Raw genomic sequence first — 21096 nt, forward strand, 5'->3', positions numbered from 1 at the left:
CATTCACACACTCACTCACACACTGTCTACACTGGGTTCCCTGGGTCTGATATTGTGGTGAGCCGCTGTTCCCTGGCCACGGGGCCGGTGATCGGGGACATTCACACACTCACTCACACACTGCCTACTCTGAGGTCCCTAGGCCTGATATTGTGGCAAGCCGGTCTCCCCTGGACCGCCCACGGGGCTGGAGATCGGGGACATTCACACACTGACTCACACATTGTAAACACTGGGCTCACTGGGTCTGATATTCTGGTGAGCCGCTCTCCCCTGGGCCGTCCGAGTGGCTGGTGATCGGGGACATTCACACACTCACTCACACACTCTCTACACTTGGCTCCATGGGCCTGATACTGTGGTGAGCCACGCTCCCCTGGGCTGCAGGACCGGTGATCAGTGACATTCACTCGTTCACTCACACACTGATTACACTCGGCTCCCTGTGCCTGATGTTCTGAAGAGCCGCTCTCCCCTGCGCAGTCATGTTGGTTACCAGGGTGATTCACACACTCACTCACACACTGTCTACACTGGGATCCATGGACCTGATGTTGTGGCGAGCTGCTCTACCCCGGGCCGCGGGGCCGGTGATCAGGCACATTCAAACATTCACTCACACACTGTCTACACTGGGTTCCTTGCATCTGATATTGTGGTGAGCCGCTCTCCCCAGGGCCGCGGGGCTAGTGATTGGGGACATTCACACACTCACTCACAAACTGTCTACACTGGGCTCCCAGGGCCTGATATTGTGGTGAGCCGCTCGCCCCCGGTCCGCAGGGCCGGTGATCAGGGTCATTCACACACTCACTCACACACTGACTGCACCGGGCTCCCTGGGCCTGATATTGTGGTGAGCCGCTCTCCCCCGGTCCGCAGGGCCGGTGATCAGGGTCATTCACACACTGACTCACACACTGTATACACTGGGCTCCCAGGGCCTGATATTGTGGTGAGCCGCTCTCCCCCGGTCCGCAGGGCCGGTGATCGGGGTCATTCACACACTCACTCACACACTGTCTGCACTGGGCTCACTGGGTCTGATATTGTGGTGAGCCGCTCTCCCCCGGTCCGCAGGGCCGGTGATCGCGGTCATTCACACACTGACTCACACACTGTATACACTGGGCTCCCAGGGCCTGATATTGTGGTGAGCCGCTCTCCCCCGGTCCGCAGGGCCGGTGATCGGTGTCATTCACTCACTCACTCACACACTGACTGCACCGGGCTCCCTGGTCCTGATATTGTGGTGAGCCGCTCTCCCCCGGTCCGCAGGGCCAGTGATCGGGGACATTCACACACTGACTCACACACTGTATACACTGGGCGCACTGGGTCTGATATTCTGGTGAGCCGCTCTCCCCTGGGCCGTCCGAGTGGCTGGTGATCGGGGACATGCACACACTCACTCACACACTCTCTACACTTGGCTCCCTGGGTTTGATACTGTGGTGAGCCATGCTCCCCTGGGCTGCAGGACCGGTGATCAGTGACATTCACTCGTTCACTCACACACTGTTTACACTCGGCTCCCTGTGTCTGATGTTCTGAAGAGCTGCTCTCCGCTGCGCAGGTATGTTGGTTACCAGGGGGATTCACACACTCACTCACACACTGTCTACACTGGGCTCCCTGGGCCTGATATTGTGGTGAGCCGCTCTCCCCCGGTCCGTGGGGCCAGTGATCGGGGACATTCACACACTCCCTCAAACACTGACTACACTGGGCTCCCTGGGCCAGATATTGTGTTGAGCCACTCTCCCCCGGCCCACGGGGCCGGTGATCGGGGACATTCACAAACTCACTCACACACTCTCTACACTTGGCTCCCTGAGCCTGATACTGTGGTGAGCCACTCTCCCCTGGGCTGCAGGACCGGTGATCAGTGACATTCACTCGTTCACTCACACACTGTTTACACTCGGCTCCCTGTGCCTGATGTTCTGAAGAGCCGCTCTCCACTGTGCTGTCATGTTGGTTACCAGGCTGATTCACACACTCACTCACACACTGTCTACACTGGGCTCCCTGGACCTGATGTTGTGGTGAGCTGCTCTACCCCGGGCCGCGGGGCCGGTGATCAGGCACATTCAAACACTCACTCACACACTCTCTACACTGGGCTTCCTGGGCCTCATATTGTGGTGAACCGCTCTCCCCCGGGCCACGGGGCCGGTGAGCAGGGACATTCACACACTCACTCACACACTGTCTACACTGGGCTCCTTGCATCTGATAGTGTGGTGAGCCGCTCTCCCCAGGGCTACAGGGCTGGTGATTGGGGTCATTCACACACTCACTCACAAACTGTCTGCACTGGGCTCCCTGGGCCTGATATTGTGGTGAGCCGCTCTCCCCCGGTCCGCAGGGCCAGTGATCGGGGTCATTCACACACTCACTCACACACTGACTGCACCGGGCTCCCTGGGCCTGATATTGTGGTGAGCCGCTCTCCCCCGGTCCGCAGGGCCGGTGATCGGTGTCATTCACACACTCACTCACACACTGACTGCACCGGGCTCCCTGGGCCTGATATTGTGGTGAGCCGCTCTCCCCCGGTCCGCAGGGCCGGTGATCGGGGTCATTCACACACTCACTCACACACTGACTGCACCGGGCTCCATGGGCCTGGTATTGTGGTGAGCCGCTCTCCCCCGGTCCACGGGGCCGGTGTCGGAGACATTCACACACTCACTCACACACTCTCTACACTGGGTTCCCTGGGCCTGATATTGAGGTGAGCCGCTCTCCCCCGGGCCACGGGGCTGGAGATCGGGGACATTCACTCACTCACTCACACGCTGTCTACACTGTGCTCACTGGGTCTGATATTGTGGTGAGCCACTCTCCCCCTGGCCGCAGGGCCAATAATCGGGGACATTTACACACACTCGCACACTCTCTACACTGGGCTCCCTGGGCCTGATATTATGGTGAGTCACTCTACCCCGGGTCGTGGGGCCGGTGCTCGGGGACATTCACACACACACTCACACATTGTCTACACTGGGCTCCCTGTGCCTGATATTGTGGCGAGCTGCTCCCCCCGGACCAGGTCTCAGGTATGGGAGGTGCGATTTTATGTTAGATTGGGGAAGTACATTTTAAAGTGATGACGATAGACTAGCAATGGCTAGCATTTAAAGAATTAATACATATTTTACAACAAATATACATTCCTTTGAGGCACATAAAACGCACAGGAAATGTGGTCGAACCGTGGATAACCAGAGAAGTTAAAGATAGTATTAGATCAGAGGAAGAGGCTTATAATGCTGTCAAAAAGAGCAGTGAGCCTGCGGATTGGGAGGATTTTAGAAGTCAGCAAAGGAGGACCTCGGAATTGATAAAGAAAGCGAAAGTAGAATATGAGAGTAAATTCGTGAGAGAAATAAAAACAGACTGTTAAATCTCCAATACGTATGTAAAAACGAACAGATTAGTCCTCAGCAAATGCCTGAGCTACATTCGCTTACGCTCCCACCTCAATGAATTTCGAGCTCGGTACGATGTTGAGCTCTTTTTCTGCTGCCTTCATCTCCTTGCCCACTTCTCTGGCCAGGAGTGTTCCCCCCGCACAACTGACCCTTTCTCCCGCTTGCAGAATTCCTGTTCTACCTGGACCACACCCCCTGGCCTCTTTCCATCTCTAGATCTTTTCATCGCTAGCTGCCGCCGTGACATCGGCCGTCTCCATTTCTCTGCTCCCTTCACTCACTCCAACCTCCCTCCCTCTGAACTTGCAGCACTCCATTCTCTTAGATCCAACCCTGACATTGTCATTAAACCCGCTGACAATGGTGATGCTGTTGTTGTTTGGCGTACTGACCTCTACCTGGCGGAAGCTGAATGCCAACTCTCCGACACATCCTCCGACGTCCACCTGGACCATGACCCCACTACCAAACATCAAACCACCATTTCCAAGACTGTCACTGACCTCATGTCCTCTGGAGATCTACCCCCGCTGCCACCAACCTCATAGTTCCCCAACCCCGCACAGCCCGCTTCTACCTCCTTCCCAAGATTCACAAACAGGTAGACCCATCATTTGAGACTGTTCTTGCCCCACAGAAATTATCTCTTCCTATCTTGGCTCTATCTTTTGTCCCCTTGTCCAGTCTCTTCCCACCTACATCCGCGACTCTTCGGATGCCCTCCACCACTTTAACAGTTTCCAGTTTCCTGGCCCCAACCGCTTCCTTTTCACCATGGACGTACAATCCCTCTACACATCCATCCCCCACCCGGATGGCCTGAGGGCGCTCCGCTTCTTCCTTGAACAGAGGCTCGACCAGTCCCCATCCACCACCACCCTCCTCCACCTGGCTGAACTAGTTCTCACATTGAACAACTTCTCCTTTAACTCGACTCATTTCCTCCAAATCAAAGGTGTTGCCATGGGTACCCGCATGGGTCCTAGCTATGCCTGCCTTTTCGTGGGCTATGTGGAACAATCTTTGTTCCAGTCCTACTCGGGTCCCCTCCCTCAACTCTTTTTCCGATACATTGATGACTCTAGCGGTGCCGTTTCCTGCTCTCGCCCCGAACTTGACAATTTCATTTACTTTGCCTCCAATTTCCATCTCTGACTCTTCCCTTCCCTTCCTCGACTTCTCCATCTCCATCTCTGGGGATAGGTTATCGACCAATATTCACAACAAGCCCACTGACTCCCACAGCTACCTGGACTACACTGCCTCCCACCCCGCTTCCTGTAAGGACTCTATTCCATTCTCCCAGTCTCTCTGTCTCCGCCGTATCTGCTCCGACGATGCCACCTTCCACACCAATGCTTCAGACCTGTCTTCCTTTTTCCACAACCGAGGATTCCCCTCTACGATGGTTGACACTGTCCTCGACCGTGTCGGTACTATCTCTCGCAATTCTGCCCTCACCCCTGCCCCTCCCTCCCGGAACCATGATAGGGTTCACCTTGTCCTCACCTTGCACCCCACCAGCCTCCACATTCAACGGATCATCCTCTGGCATTTCCGCTACCTCCAAAGTGATCCCACCACCAAACGTATCATCCCTCCTCTCCCCTTTCAGCATTCTGTAGGGACCGCTCCCTCCGAGACACCCCAGTCCACTCCTCTATCACCCCAAACAGCCCTTCCCCTTCACCTGGCACCTTCCCGTGCAAGCGGATGAGATGTAACACCTGTCCCAATGTCCAGGGCCCCAAACACCTCTTCCAGGTGAAACAGCGATTTACTTCTACTTCCCGCAATCTAGTATACCGTATTCGCTGCCCATGATGTGGTTTCCTCTACATTGGGGAGACCAAACACAGATTGGGTGACCGCTTTGCAGAACACCTCCATTCAGTCCATAAGGGTGACCCGAGCTTCCGGTCGCCTGTCATTTTAATTCACCACTCCATTCCCACTCGGACCTCACCATCCTTGGCCTCTTGTATTGTTCCATGGAAGCTCAATGTAAACTCGAGGAACAGCACCTCATCTTCCGATTTGGCACTCTGCAGCCTTTCGGACTCAATATCGAGTTCAACAATTGCAGATCATAACCTCGGCCACTATTACACATTTTTTCTTGTAATTTTTCCACTGCTTTCTCCCCCCCTTTCCTTTTGTTTCTCTCTCACACCTGGCAGCTATCTCTTGCCCTGCCAGTACGCTTTACACCTAATCTCAGCCTATTACCATCTCGTCTAGATCTTTTGTTTCTTTCACTTCTTTTGTCCGATCACAGCCCTGCCTTCGAACTATTTTCTTTTCTCTCCAGCTTTGAAGAAGGGTTCGACCCAAAACGTCAACTCAAATTTCTCTCCACGGATGTTGCCTGACCTGCTGAGATTTTCCAGCATTTTCTGTTGTTATTTTGGCAGTATCATTGCCGTTTTCTGCTCTCGCCCTGAACTAGAACATTTCATTCACTTTGCTTCCAATTTCCAACCTTCCCTTACCTTCACATGGTCCATCTATAATTCTTCCTTTCTCTTCCTCGACTTCTCTATCTCCATCTCTGGGTATTGACAATCATTCACTATAAGACACTGGAATCACTCATCAGGCCAGGCAGCATCCGTGGAGAGAGAAACAGAGTTAAAGTTTCAGGTCTGAGACCCTTCATCAGAACTGAAAAAAGCTGCAGATGTAATTGATAGCACCTTCTCCTGCTGCTTCACAAAGTCAAAGGGGGCAAGAAAGAGTGACAAACAAAACAGAAGAACAAAATAAGCTGTCAAAAATCACCCACAGGACGCACCAGCAGAGAGGCATGATAAATAATAGTACCTAGGTTCGGATCAGCCATGATCCTATTGAATGGCGGAGCAGGCCCGAGTGGCCGTATGGCCTACTCCTGCTCCTACTTCTTACGTTCTTATGTAAGGTACATTTAATTGCAGGCGCTCGTTGCCACATGGGTTTAAGGTATAGCGGCTGTAGAACAGACCTGACTAAAACATGGGCTGGAATCATGACCAAACATTCCTGGCTACAATGCATTCTGGAGGGATGGGTTTGGGCAAAAGATGGAGGGGGCGTAGTTTTTGGCAGTATTTATCAAGAATAATATAACATTTTACAGAGGGAAGATATGCTAAAGATTCAAAGACTGAATCTATTTGGGTAGCGTTAAGTAACAGAAAATGAGCTGTTACATTTCTGGGTCTTTACTATAGGCCCCCAAATTGTGGGATGGAAACAAAGATTGCGAGTATTTATACTCAGTTTTGTGGGTTTTCTCAGAGGCCCAGTTTCGGTTGCAGCCAGTGAGTATTTATACTCAGTTTCACAGGTTTTATCAGAGGTGAACCAATCTCACAGACGAGCGGTGGCGTTCCAGAGCCACGTCATGATTCAAAAAGTGACGCAATCAAGAAGAAGCAGCTGATTGGGTGAGTATGGCCAGGTGAGTATTTATACTACTCTATAGTTTGACAGTTACGCTTAATAGTGTATAAGGTTTAGAAAGTCTTTGTTTTGTGGTTTATAGTTTCTAACGTCTCTGTTGTATAGCGGGGAATACCAGTAAACAATGGCCCTTGAGTAACTAATACCATTTAATTGCAGCGTAGTTAGTGTTCTATGATTTGATGTAATTTAATTTAAGTTAATTAAAGGGTAAGATTGCTACAAATGCCACGAGTTAGTCAGTGTAGAAATAGAAGAATATTTCAAGTGAGAATGTGGCTAGAAGAATGGGGCTTGGGGGAGAGATTCAAATTCCTGAGACAATGAAACCGGTTCTGGGGGAGCTAGGACCAGTACAGTCTGGACGGTATTGCATCTGGGCAGGATCGGGACCGATGTCCTAGGGGGCGTTTTTGGTAGTGCTCTGGGGGAGGGTTTAAACTATAATGGCAGGGGTTTGGGAACAAGTGCTGGGAGACAGAGGAAAGGAAAGCACGGATAGAAGCAACAGAGAGGAAGGAGAAAAGCAAAAGAGGCAGACAGAGAAATCAAGGGTTTAAAGCAAACAGGGCTACAGTAAAAAACAATTCTAAAAGGAATTAGAGTGTTAAAAAAACAAGCCTTAAGGCTTTGTGTCTTAATGCGAGGAGCATTCATAATAAGGTGCATGAATTAGCTGTGCAAATAGATGTAAACAGGTATGATATGATTGGGATTACGGAGACATGGCTCCAGGGTGATCAAGTCTGGGAACTCAACATCCAGGGGTATTCAATATTCAGAAATGACAGTCAAAAAGGAAAAGGAAATATGGTATTGTTGCTGGTTAAAGAGGAGATTAACACAATAGTAAGGAAGGATATTACATCTGATGATGTGGAATCTGTATGGGTAGAGTTGCGAAATTCCAAGGGGGAGAAAACGTTAGTGGGAGTGGTATACAGACACCAAAACAATAGTGGTGAGGTTGGGGATGGCATTAAAAAGGAAATTAGAGAATCGTGCAATAAGGGCACAACAGTTATCATGGGTGACTTTTATCTGCATATAGATTGGGCTAACCAAATTAGTAAGAATACTGTGCAGGAGGAATTCCTAGAGTGTATACAGGATGGTTTCCTGGACCAATATGTCGAAGAACCAAATGTAGATCAGGCCATCTTTTAATGGTTATTATGTAATGAGAAATGGTTCATTAGCAATCTCGTTGTGTGAAGTCCCTTGGGGAAGAGCGATCATAACATGATAGAATTATTCAATAAGATGGAGAATGACGTAGTTGACGCAGACACTAGGGTCCTGAAATTAAATAAAGGAATCTACGATGGTATGAGGCATGAGTTGGCTTGGATGGATTGGGGAACATTACTTAAATGGTTGATGGTGGTTTGGCAATGGCAAACATTTAAAGATCACATGGATGAACTACAGAATTTGTTCATCCCTGTCTGGCATAAAAATCAAACAGGAAAGATGGCTCAACCGGGGCTAACAAGGGGAATTAGGCATAGCATAAGATCCAAGGAACTGACACATACATTGGCCAGATAAAGCAGAAAACCAGAGGATTGTGAGCAGTTTTGGAGTCAGTAAAGGATGACCAAGGGGTTAATTAAGTGGGGGAAAGTAAAGTATGAGAGTAAGCTTGCAGGGAAGGTAAAAGCTGACTGTAAAAGCATCTATAGATATGAGAAGACAAAAAGATTAGTGAAGTGCTGCATAGGTCCCTTGCAGTCAGAATCAGGGGAATTTTTAACGGGGAACAAAGAAATGGCTGACCAATGAAATACATACGTTGATTAGGTCTTCACAAAGGAGGACACAAATAACCTCCCAGAGAGGTCGGGGAAAATGGGGTCTAATGAGAGGGAGGAACTGAATGAAATCAGTATTTGTAGTGAAATGGTGTTAGGGAAATTGCCAGAATTGAGGGCCGATAAATCCCCAGGGCCTGAAAATCTACATCCCATTGTATTTAAAGAAGTGGTCTTAGAAATAGTAGACGCATTGCCGGTCATCTTCCAAAATTCTATAGATTCTGGAACAGTTCCCATGGATTGGAGAGTAGCTAATGTTACCCCACTCTTTAATAAAGGTATTTGAAAGAAAACAGGGCAATATAGACCAGTTAGCCTGACATCGGTAGTGGGGAAAGTGTTACAGGCAATTATAAAATATGTAATAGCAGAGCACTTGGAAAACAGTCACAGGATCGGACAAAGTCAACATGGATTTACTAAAGGTAAATCATGCTTGACAAATCTACAGGATATTTTTGAGGACGGAACTGGTAGAATATATAAGGGAGAACCAGTGGATATGGTGCATTTGGACTTTCGGAAGGCTTTCGATAAGGTCTCGCCTAAGAGAGTAGCATGTAAAGTTAAAGCACATTGGATTGGGGGTAAGGTGTTGGTTGGATAGAGAACTGTTTAACAGACAGGAAGCAAAGAGTTGGAATAAACGTGTCTTTTTCTGAGTGGCAGGCAGTGACTAGTGGGGTACTGCAGGGATCGGTCCTAGGAAACCAGCCATTCACAAAATATATAAATGATCTAGACGAGGGAACTAGATATAATATCTCCAAATTTGCAGACGTCACAAAGCTGGGTGGGCATGTGTGCTGTGAGGAGGATGCAGGGAAACTCCAGTATGATTTGGACAGGTTGGGTGATTGGGCAGAATCATGGCAGATGCAGTATAATGTGGATAAATGCGAGTTAATCCACTTTGGTGGCAAAAACAGGAAGGCAGATTATTATCTGAACGGCAATAGATTGGGAAAAGGGTAATTGCAACGAGACCTGGGTGTCCTTGTGCACCAGTCGCTGAAGGTAAGCATGTAGGTACAGCAGGTGGTTAAGAAGGCAAATGGTATTCTGGCCTTCATAGCGAGAAGATTCGAGTGGAGGAGCAAGGATGTCTTGCTACACTTGTACAGGGCCTTCGTGAGACCACACCTTGAGTATTGTGTGCAGTTTTGGTCGCCTTATCTGAGGAAGGATGTTCTTGCCATGGAAGGAGTTCAGCAAAGATTCACCAGGCTGATACCTGGGATGGCAGGAATGACGTATGAAGAGTGATTGGGTCGATTAGGCTTATATTCGCTAGAGTTTGGAAGATTGAGGGGGGATCACATTGAAACTTATAAAATTCTAACAGGACTAGACAGACTAGATGCAGGAAGGCTGTTCTCGATGGCGGGGGAGTCCAGAACCAGAGGTCACACTCTAAGAATGAGGTTTAAGCCATTTAGGACTGAGATTAGGAGGAATCTCTTCAACTGGAGAGTGGTGAACCTGTGGAATTCTCTACCAGAGAAAGCAGTTCCAACCAAATAATTAAATATATACAAGAAATCGTTAGATATATTTCTTAAGGCTAAAGGGGTCAAGGGATATGGGGAGAAAGCAGGGACCCGGTACTGAATTTTGATGATCAGCCATGATCTCATTGAATGGCGGAGCAGTCTTGAAGGGCAGAATGGCCTACTCCTGCTCCTATCTTCTATGTTTCTATGACTCTATGTTTCTATATTCAGATCTAAAATCAAGGCTGTGTAAAAATATAAGCTGTGGGTTTGTGAGCCAAGCCCTAACCTCTGGAATTACCTCCCAAAAAGGCTCCGCCTCTCTTTCCACCATTAAAATGCTGCTTAAATTCTACCACTTTGAAGAAGCTTTTGGTCATCTGTTCTAATATCTCCTTATGTGGCTCGGTGTCAAGCTCTGTCTGAAAGTCGCTCCTGTGAAGCGTGTTGTGATGTTTTACTACTTTTAAGACGCTATATAAATGCAAGTTTGTTTGTCGTTGCGTATATGTGTGTGGTGCTTATAACAATGTGGGTGTCAGTTGTAAATAGTGGTGAACGGTTGTTTTTCAGACTGGAGGGAAGTATACAGTGGTATCACCCAGGGGCCGGTATTAGGACCACTGCTCATTTTGATATATATTAATGACCTAGGCTTGGATATACTAGGCATAATTTCAAACACTGCTGAAGAATGGAAAATAACAGACCTCATGAGGACATATATAGAGTGGTGAAATGGTCAGACACATAGCAGGTGTAATTTAACACGGAGATGTGTGAAGTGATCCATTTTGATAGGAAGAATGAGGAGAGGAAATATAAACTAAATGCAATAATTTTAATTGGGATGCAGGAACAGAGAGACCTCGGGTGTATTTATCTATCTTTGACGATGGCGGGACAAGTTGAGAAGGCTGTGAAAAATGATACGGGATCCTTGGCTTTATTAATAGAGATATAGAGTACACCACCGAGGAGGTAATGCAAAGCCTTTATAAATCATTGGTTAGGCCTCAGAGGGAGGTTTCTGGGCAGAACATTTTAGGAAGAATGTGAAGGCGTTAGAGAGTGTGCTGCAGAGATTTACAAGAATGGTTCTAGGGATGACAGACTTCAGTTTCGTGGATAGACTGGAGAAGCTGGATTGTTCTCCTTGGAGCAGAGAAGATTGTGAGGAGAGTTGATAGAGGTGTTCAAAATCGTGAGGGCTCTAGACAGAGTAGATAGAGAGAAGCTGATGCTATTTGTGGAAGGGTCGAGAACCAGAGGACACAGATTTAAGCTGATTCGCAGAAGGTCCACAGGCGTATTTGAGGAAAAAATGTTTTGCAGCGATTGGTTAGGATCTGGAATGCACTGCCTGAAAGCATGGTGAACGCAGATTCAATCGTGCCTTTCGAAATGGAATTGGATAAGTACCTGAAGGATAAAAGATTGCAGGGCTACGGGGAAAGGGCGGGGGACTGGGACTAGCTGACGTGTTCTTGCAGAGAGGAGGCATGGACTCGATGGGCCGGATGGCCTCCACTGTGCTGTAACCATTGCTGTAATTCAATGATTCTAAATTCAGTGTATAACATGGGATATGGTTTAACAGTTAACAGATTATTGAAGTAGTGACTCTCCCTCAGTTAGCATTACCTTCGTCCTGCAAAAGAAGGTTATCAGTTAATTAATGTTGCTTTCCCGTGTAAGCAACCAAAAAGTTTAAATCAATCATAAGTCTCACGTGGGTCTCGAACCACGTGACAGAAATTAAAAATCGCACCGCACTACCGGCTGAACTAGCTGGATATAATCAAGGTGCATCGCATTGTTGCAATGCTGATGGCCAGAGATTCAGTGATGCTTGTTCCATTGAATGTCAAAGGGCGATGGTTAGACTCTCGCTTGTTGGAGACAGTCATTGCCTGGCACTTGTGTGGCACAAATGTAACTTGCCACCTAGCAGCCTAAGCCTGAATGTCATACACGTCTTGTTGCATGCGGGCATGGAAATTTTCATTATATGAGGAGTTGCGAATGTAACTGAACTCTGTGCAATCATCAGCGAACATCCCCACTTCTGACCTTATGAAGGAGGGAATGTCATTGATGAAGCAGCTGAAGATGATTTGGCCTAGGACACTCCCCTGAGAAACTCGTACAGCGATATCCAGGGGCTGAGATGATTGACCTCCATCAGCGACAACCATCTTCCCTAGTGCTAGTTATGGCTCCAGCCAGTGGAGCGTTTCCCCCCGACAGCCCCACAACCCCCACGCCTCCCATTGACTGCAATTTTATGAGGGCTCCATGATGCCACACTCGGTTAAGTGCGGACTTGATGTCAAGGGAAGTCATTCTAAATTGATCTCTGGATTTCAGCTCTTTTTTCCATCTTTGGACCAAGGTTGTAATGAGGTCTGGAGCTGTGTCGTCCTGGCAGAACCAAAGCTAAGCATTGGCAAGCAGGTTATTGCCTTATATGTACTGCTTGATAGCAATGTTGATGATACCTTCCATCACTTTGCTGATGATTGACAGTAGATTAAATGGGCAGTAATTGTCCGGATTGGATTTATCCTGATTTTTGTGGACAGGACATACCTGAGCAGTTTTCCACATTGTCAGATAGATGCCAGTGCTGTAGCTGTACTGGATCAGCTTGGCTAGAGACGTGGCTAATTTTGGAGCACAAGTCTTCAGCATGACAGCCAGGATGATGTAGGGTCCCATTAGCGTTTGCTTTTTCCAGTGTGCTCCGTCGTTACTTGCTATCACATGGAGTGAATCGAATTAGCTTGAGAATGGCTTCTGTGATGGTGGGGACCTCAGGAAGAGGCCGAGATGGATCATCCTCTGCACTTCTGGCTAAAGGTGGCTTTATGCGCTTCAGCCTTGGCATTTGCACTCAAGTGCTCAGCTCCATTAACATTGAGAATGGGGATAGAGGAACCAGACATTGCTCTAAGGCCTGTTTAAATCATTCCCCAGAGTCATGCACAGAAGCGCCTGATGCCCTCATTTGTTTAAAGCAGCAAGCAGACAAAAACGCAGGTGTTCGTTCAAAATCAACGCACAAGTGGCCACACACTGAATAAACAGAAACAGAGAGACAGGCAGAATTCGGAAACACTGGGAAATGGACAAGAAATATTGGCAAGGACTAACACGCTTTGCGTTCAGAATATTGTCTGAACACCTGTGGCTAATGAAAGGGATTTTGAGGCTTGATTTCCTTATACACCTTGGAATTCTGGAGAACATGGCCAGTAGTTTGCAGAAACGCGGCTTAGATCTGCTGTTGTGAACCGAGGCAATGCTGCAGGATCCTTTAATAATCTCTCACAAATCAACTGAAAGCAGCCGGAATATGCAGCATTGAGAGGGGCTTTCTGCAAGATCAGGGCTGGAAAGGGGAGGGAGTGAGAGACACTGTAGACTTTGAATGTGTAGAAGACTGCACAGAGAAACAACAAATGTAACAGGGCTTTAAACATTGAACCAAGAATGAGAAATTTTCCATTTTTCTACTATTTAATTGAATATGATTTCAAAATGTTTCCACTCGGTCTCGAACCGGGAAATTTTCACATGTTAGGCGACCGTGCTGACCAATCCACTACGGAAATGCTGTGCTGAATGGTCACCTTCTGCAGACCCCCGTGAAGCAATGCTCGCTCCTGAGAAAACTTTCAACTTTCCACTTCGCTGCGACTGCCTCAACAACCAGGAGCACATCATTCGGTCCAGAGGTACAATATACACTTCTGTAAAATGCCTGCAGTCAGCAGGACATTATATTTGGAACTAGACAATCTAAATGTTTACATGCCCGCATTTAACTCCAGCTCACAATGACAGAACAGTCAGCATATCATTAGTCTTCCAGGCATCTTCTTCAACTGCATCTCCCTAACAGCCTTAGCATCTCACAGCATGGCTTTCAAACAATTCATTGCCAGTGAGAAAAATGCAACCCTTGAATCTTATCTAAGTGTCCTTGACTGGAATGAGAGAGTGGCTGGGCCGTGGGCAGTGATAACTTATCCTGAGCATTAAGATATTCATTAGGCCTGAGCCCTTGCTGCGTAAGACAATTAACCTCATCTCCCCTCTGTTTCTTTTGCTGGTTATCTTCACTCGGTTTCCTCTGGTTACTGTAAAACTTGCATCTTGATGTATCATTGGCCCGCAGGCATCTGTAAGGAATACCTATTATATTCACATGTGATCACATGCTAAGTTGTCTTTAGCCTGCAGGCATCTGTAAGGACTGCTATTGTTTGGGAACACCTAGTGTCCTGACTCCATCTTGTCCACACGGTGCTGTGCTGTTGTGAGTCAGACAGACCTGATGCTTCTTTAAAAGAACAGCGAGAGTTCTAAAAATGGGCGACACAGACATAAAACGCTTCAAAAACTGTGGATATTGTGGGAACAACTGCCATGGAGAAAAGGAGTACTGCCCTGCCAAAGGAAGACAATGTACTAAATGTGGTAAACGGAACCACTTTGCCAAAGTTTGCAGGACGGTTTTCGGAAAAATGGTAGACACAGTGAGTGACAGCCAAATGCCAGATAGAGAGCCAAATGCAGACGATCTGTTTATTGATTTTGTGTCACAGAAAAAACAGATTTCATAGACTGAGCAAGCTTTTGCCGATATTGAGATAGGAAAACAGGGCAAAGAGTGTAATTTTAAACTAGACACTGCATCTCAGGTTAATGTAGTTCCTCTGAGTGAGTATCACAGCTTGAAGGATGACTTTGAGCAACAGCCCACCTGACGCAGACTGACCGGCTAGCGGGGTGAGCAGCTCAATGTAAAAGTCACATGCATGATGAAATGCAAGTACAAAGAAAGCGACATGATGTTGAACATTTACATTTTTGACACATAAGCACCTCCAGTGCTAGGTCTAAAGATATGTTTAGACATGGATCTCGTCAAGCTAATGCTATCATTGACAGCACCAGTTGAGAAGAAGACAGTCGTGGAGGAGTTTGCTGACGTTTTCAAAGGAATCGGACTATTCCCTGCTGAATACACTATTCACCTTGACCCAGCAGCAACCCCTGTGGTTTGCCCACCGAGAAGGATACGCCTTGCTCTACGTAGTCGCCTGAAGGAGGAGCTGCAGAGCATGGAGAATACAGAAATCATCGTCCGGGAAACAGAACCGACAGAGTGGGTCAACGCGGAAGTAATGGTTGACAAACCACGCATAGGAAAGCTCAGAGTCTGCCTCGACCCCAGAGATTCGAACAAAGCTATCAAACGCCATGACTACCCTCTACCAACGCTAGATGACATCACACCCAAGCTAGTGGGAGCACGTTACTTCAGTGTAATGGACGCACAATCAGGATACTGGACTATCAAGCTCATGGAAGAGTCATCTAAGCTAACAATGTTCAACACACCATTTGGACGCTACCGATTTCTGCGTTTACCATTTGGTCTTATCTCAGCTCAGGATGAATTCCACCGGAAGATCGACGAAACCTATGAAGGCCTCGATGGAGTAGTCACAATCTTAGATTACATCCTCATCTATGGCAGGAATAGAGAGGAACATGACAGGAACCTCCGTGCGATGCTACAAAGATCATGGGAGAAAGTCATCCGGCTCAACCCGGAGAAAAGCATAATCGGATCCACCGAGATCAGTTATTTCCGACATCAGCTTTAAGTCGGATCCAGAGAAAATCTCTGCCATCAAGAAGATGAAGCCGCCAAAGCACCGCGCAGAGCTAGAAACAGTACTAGGCATGGTTAACTACTTAGCCAAGTTTGCTCCGAGCCTCTCCGAAATCAAAGCACCCGTGCGTCAGTTGCTCAAACAATCCTTTGAGTTCCTGCGGGACAAACAACATGACACAGCATTTCAGAAAATGAAAGACCTAATCACCGGAGAACCAGGATCTGTTCTTGCCTACTTCGACCGCAACAAAGAGATCAGACTACAAGTGGACACATCAAAGTACGGACTAGGCACAGTATTACTGCAAGAAGGAAAGCCCATCGGCTACGCTTCCAGATCCCTCACAGACAGTGAAATCAACTATGCTCAATTCGAGAAAGAGCTTTATGCAATTCTGTTCGGATGTAAGCGTTTCCATCAGTGTGTCTATGGCCAACAAGTCCTTGTGCAATCCGACCACAAGCCCCTCGAGTCAATCATGAGGAAACCACGAGCCGCAGCCCCACCAAGGCTACAGAGAATGATCCATCAGCTACAGAAGCATGACTTCACAATCATTCACCGTCCAGGCAAAGACATTCCTGTCGCAGACACGCTCTCCAGAAAGTCTGTTAGCTACCAGGGAAGCTTCCTCAGTGAAGGCATGGATGTGCAGGTGCACATGGTTTACAACAGCTTAACTGTGAGTGACTCAAAACTGAAGGAGATCCGAGCAGCAACAGAGAAAGATGCACAACTCACACTGCTGAGCAAAGTCATACATGAAGGATGGCCTGAGGAAAGGAGGATATGACCTCAGGGCATATCTGAATTCTGGAACCACAGAGATGAACTGTCACAAATCAATGGAGTCGTTTTCAAAGGGGAGGAAATCATCATTCCTACCAGTCTCAGAGAAAAGATGTTGACAAAAATTCATGCTGGACATATGGGCATGGAAAAATGCAAACAAAGAGCACGTGACATTATATTTTGGCCCGGAATGTGCAAACACATTGAGGACATTGTCGGAAAATGTTCCATTTGTCTTGAACGCCGCCCATCAAATGTCAAAGAGCCCATGATAGCTCACCGTATCCCAGACAGGCCCTGGTAGGTTGTCAGCTGCAAGCAAGTGCATGCAAAACGTGTACAGATACAGCAACACCAAAAGAGAACTATGACAGGTCAGCTAGACTACTGCCGCCACTGCACAATGGAGAATCCATCAGAATCCAAGAGCATGACTATTGGATGCCAGCAGTCGTCATCCAGTCAGCTGACACTGAGCGATCGTATCATATCTGCAACCCAGAAGGACAGGTGTACCGCCGCAATTGCAGGCACCTCCTGGATACCAAGAAACAACACCGTCATACCGATGAGAGGGTCTGTTCAACAGAGTGTGATGAACAGAGCAATATAAAAACACATTATACTTACCTGAACCTAAACCTGAACCATAATTGTTCACCAACTCAGGAGCATGCTCAGTTGCATACCACACAAGGTCGGGACGAGAGGTCAAGCCTAGAGTTATCCTTGACTTGTGAACTGTCAAATCGTGTAGGCGGATAGCTGCCCGAAAAAAAAATCTGTACATCGTTATGAAACGTTGAGATGTTTTCAGTGTTAGTTAAATGTTGAGTTTACTTATATGTTGATGCTACTGAGAACATTATGTAGAAGAAAAGTTCAAAAGTAATGCATCACAGTTTTCTTTTGAAAGAAAGGGGATGAAACATTTGCATATTGATTTATCATTGGCCCGCAGGCATCTGTAAGGAAATCCTATTATATTCACTTATGATCACATGCTGAGTTGTCGTTGGCCTGCAGGCATCTGTAAGGACTGCTATTGTATGGGAAGTCCCAGTGTCCTGACACCAACTTGTCCACACGGTGCTGTACTGTTGTGAGTCAGGCAGACCTGATGCTTCATTAAAAGAGTTTAAACTGTAGTACTCCGTTGTCCTGCAATTTATTATTTTTCTACAAGGTGTGCAAAACAAGACAGTTACCATCCCTCCTGCCACTGGAAAGCATTTCTCCATATTTCCTCTATCAAATCCCCTTGTAAATTTGAAACCCACTGTTAAATTTCCTCTTAACCTTCTGAGCAAAACAATCCCAGCTTCTCCAGACTCTCAACATAACAGAAGTAGCTTATCCCTATTCTGTAAGACGTCAAACTGAGGCTCTTGCTCTCTATGTCTATCTTTGTCTCTGTCTCCCTCTTTGTCTCTGTATATGATTCTGAAGGGGCTTCACAGGGTAGACGCAGGGAGGATGTTTCCCCTCCTGGGGGTATCTAGAACAAGGGGGCAAAACTTCAGGATAAGGGGTCGCCCATTTAAAACGGAGATGAGGAGGAATTTCTTCTCTCAGAGGGTCGTGAAACTTTGGAATCCTCTACCCCGGAGAGCTCTGGAGGCGGAGTTATTGATTATATTCAATGTGGAGATAGGCATAAATTTGAGCTGCAGTGGAGTCAAAAGTTACGGGGAGTGGGCGGGAAAGTGGCGTTGATTCAAAGATCTGATCAGCTACGACCATATTCAATGGCGGGGAATGCTCGAGGGGCGGATGGCCGACTCCTGCTCCTACATCTTCTGCTCTTATTCGTATTACTGTCCCCTCTGCCTCTTTGTCCCTCTGCTCACATGTCAATTCTTGCTCTGCCAGCATCTGTATCTCTCAATTCCTCATTAGTATAGTGGTGAGTATCCCCGCGGGTGGCCAGGGTTCAATTACCCGATGACGAGGACTTTTAACATCCTCAATTTTAAACCTGTGGGCAGCTCCTTAAAATGCTCCTTGGAAAAGTTGAACATAAAAATATAAACTAAAATAATTTTAAAGACGTACTGACATATGAAGAACTAAATAACAACTCGCTGCCCCAATTCCTCGTTAGTATAGAGTTCTCCTTCTCTTTCACTTTTATGTGGGGCACTGAGGAGGGAGAGAGGACAGAGAAAATGGAATAACAGGTATACGCAGAAAAAGCGGGGGTGCGGGACCATGCACAACTGCTCTTTCAAAGAGACAGCACTGGCACGATTGGCCGAATGGCCTCCCGCTGTGTTGCAGGCCGCCATGAATCTATGACACACAGATGGATATCTGAGACATACTCACACAAAGAGAGCACACACGGGTATTTTGTGTGTGTTTGAGTCTTTGTCTCAAGCACTGCATAACCATTTCCTCTGCATTGTCCTTGATATTATAGTGGTGAGTATTCAAAACCCCGACGGCTTCTCTCTGACTGTATGTCTCTGTCTCTGAGAAAAGCACAGAAGGAGATATATGTCAAGTGGCTGCCTACCTGCACTTGGTGCTGTGCTTTTGCGAACATGTCCTTTGTGATCTCGCCTGAAAAATGTCATCTTGTACGAAAGGTTTGCCTGGTGTGAAATTGATCTGAATTTCAAAGATTCAAGGAGGAAAGATTGTGTTGCGGTGCTTCCTGGCAGGAAGCTTCCTGCAGTATCCCTAGTGGTTAGGGTTCAGCGCGTTTATCGCCATGCCCTGGGTTCGATTCCCAGTCAGGGAACAGTGCATTCTGGAGCTTTTGAAATGCTACCAATCAAAGCAACCACGCGAAGCAATACTTGCTCCTCATCAACTTTTCAACTTTCCACACTGTTGATGCTGCCTCAACAGTCAGCAGTGCATCATTCGGTACAGAGGTACAAAAGGCACTGCCTTCACTTCTGTAAAATGTCTGCTGGTTCAAAGTCAGCAAGAAATGACATTTGTAACTAGAAACTTTGGGGGAAAAATTATGTTGGTTGCGCCTCCTGTTATCACCTTAAGAGGGTGCCAATTTGGCCGCAAAGCAATTAGCACCTGGGTGCAGTGATATCTGCACCTCCAGGGAAATTGACCGGACATTTTGCTGCGGTGCTAACTAATACCAGCCGATCTCCTGCGCACGAAGATCTTGACGTCGTTCGAGAGTGCAACACCCTTGTGATGCCCCGGAATGGAAATTGAGTGGCGTCTCCTCCTTTCCAACTGGCGCACCCAAAGACAGGTTGACTGGAGCGCTTCTCAGTCGCTGTGGGGTTGGGGGGACGTTATTTAAAGGGGACCTCTTCCTGGCTTCTGTGTGGTAGCCATTTTTGCACCACTCCTTCTGAGAGAGAGGGAGAGATTTTCAGAGACAAAGAGAGAAAGAAAGACTTCTGCATTGAGTCAAAGCTGTCTGAGCTAGTTTTGGCTTCTGACCATAACTTTGCAGATACTTTGCTTTTTGACCGACATAACTTAGATTGCCTCGATATTATGGGGGCTGCAATGGATGCGATTGTCGTCCTTCTCCATCACATTCGGAGGGCTCAGAGACGAAGAGAGAGAGTGGCAACCATGGCCTGACGGAGGAGGGCCAGCAGGCCTCTGTACAGGAGACCTTACCCTCCCAGGGTTTTTCGCCAACAGTTCTCCAACCTTACTATATCTGAGGAGCAGTGTTTGTGAAGATTGCGCTTCAGCAAGGAGGTGGTCACTGAGCTCTGCCACCTGTTTCAGCCAGATCTGCAGCTTTCAACTGAGGAGCAGGACGTTTCTGTCGGTGGCAGTGAAGATAACAGTGGCTCTTAACATTTATGCCACTGGCTCATTTCAATCAGCTACTGGGTTCATCGCCAATATCTCCCAGTTCGTGGTGCATTGCTGCATCCGTCAGGTCACAAATGCCCTCTTTAGAAGGAGACATAAATCTCTTTCACCATGACCCTGGACAAGTAGCAAGAACGCAGAACGGGCTTTGCGATGATAGCGGGCTTCCCCATGGTGCTGGCCGCCATTGACTGCACACATGTGGCTTTGCCTGCACCGCAAGAGAATGCCGATAATTTCTGCAACCGAAAGGGCTTCACTTCCATAAACGTTCAGTTGGTCTGTGACCACAGAAGGCTGATACTCGCTGTCAATGCCCACTTTCCTGCCTTCATCAAGCGCCAGACTTCCGTGGCAGACCTTTCCAGGCACTGCATCACCCAGGAGGTTGGCTTCTTGGGGACAAGGGATATCCTCTGTGAACCTGGCTGATGACACCGCTTCATACGCCCAACACCCCCGCTGAGCTGCGATAAAACGAGAGCCATCAAGATACCAGGAACATCGTTGAGCACACAATCGGCTTGCTCAAGCAATGGTGACGCTGTCTGGAACATTCTGGAGGAGCCCTTCAGTACTCACCTGAGCGAGTCTCCCACTTCGT

Source organism: Somniosus microcephalus, unplaced genomic scaffold (genome assembly GCF_052327205.1).
Source record: "Somniosus microcephalus isolate GS21.2 unplaced genomic scaffold, FLI_Smic_1.0 unresolved_chr6, whole genome shotgun sequence".
NCBI classification, from domain to species: domain Eukaryota; kingdom Metazoa; phylum Chordata; class Chondrichthyes; order Squaliformes; family Somniosidae; genus Somniosus; species Somniosus microcephalus.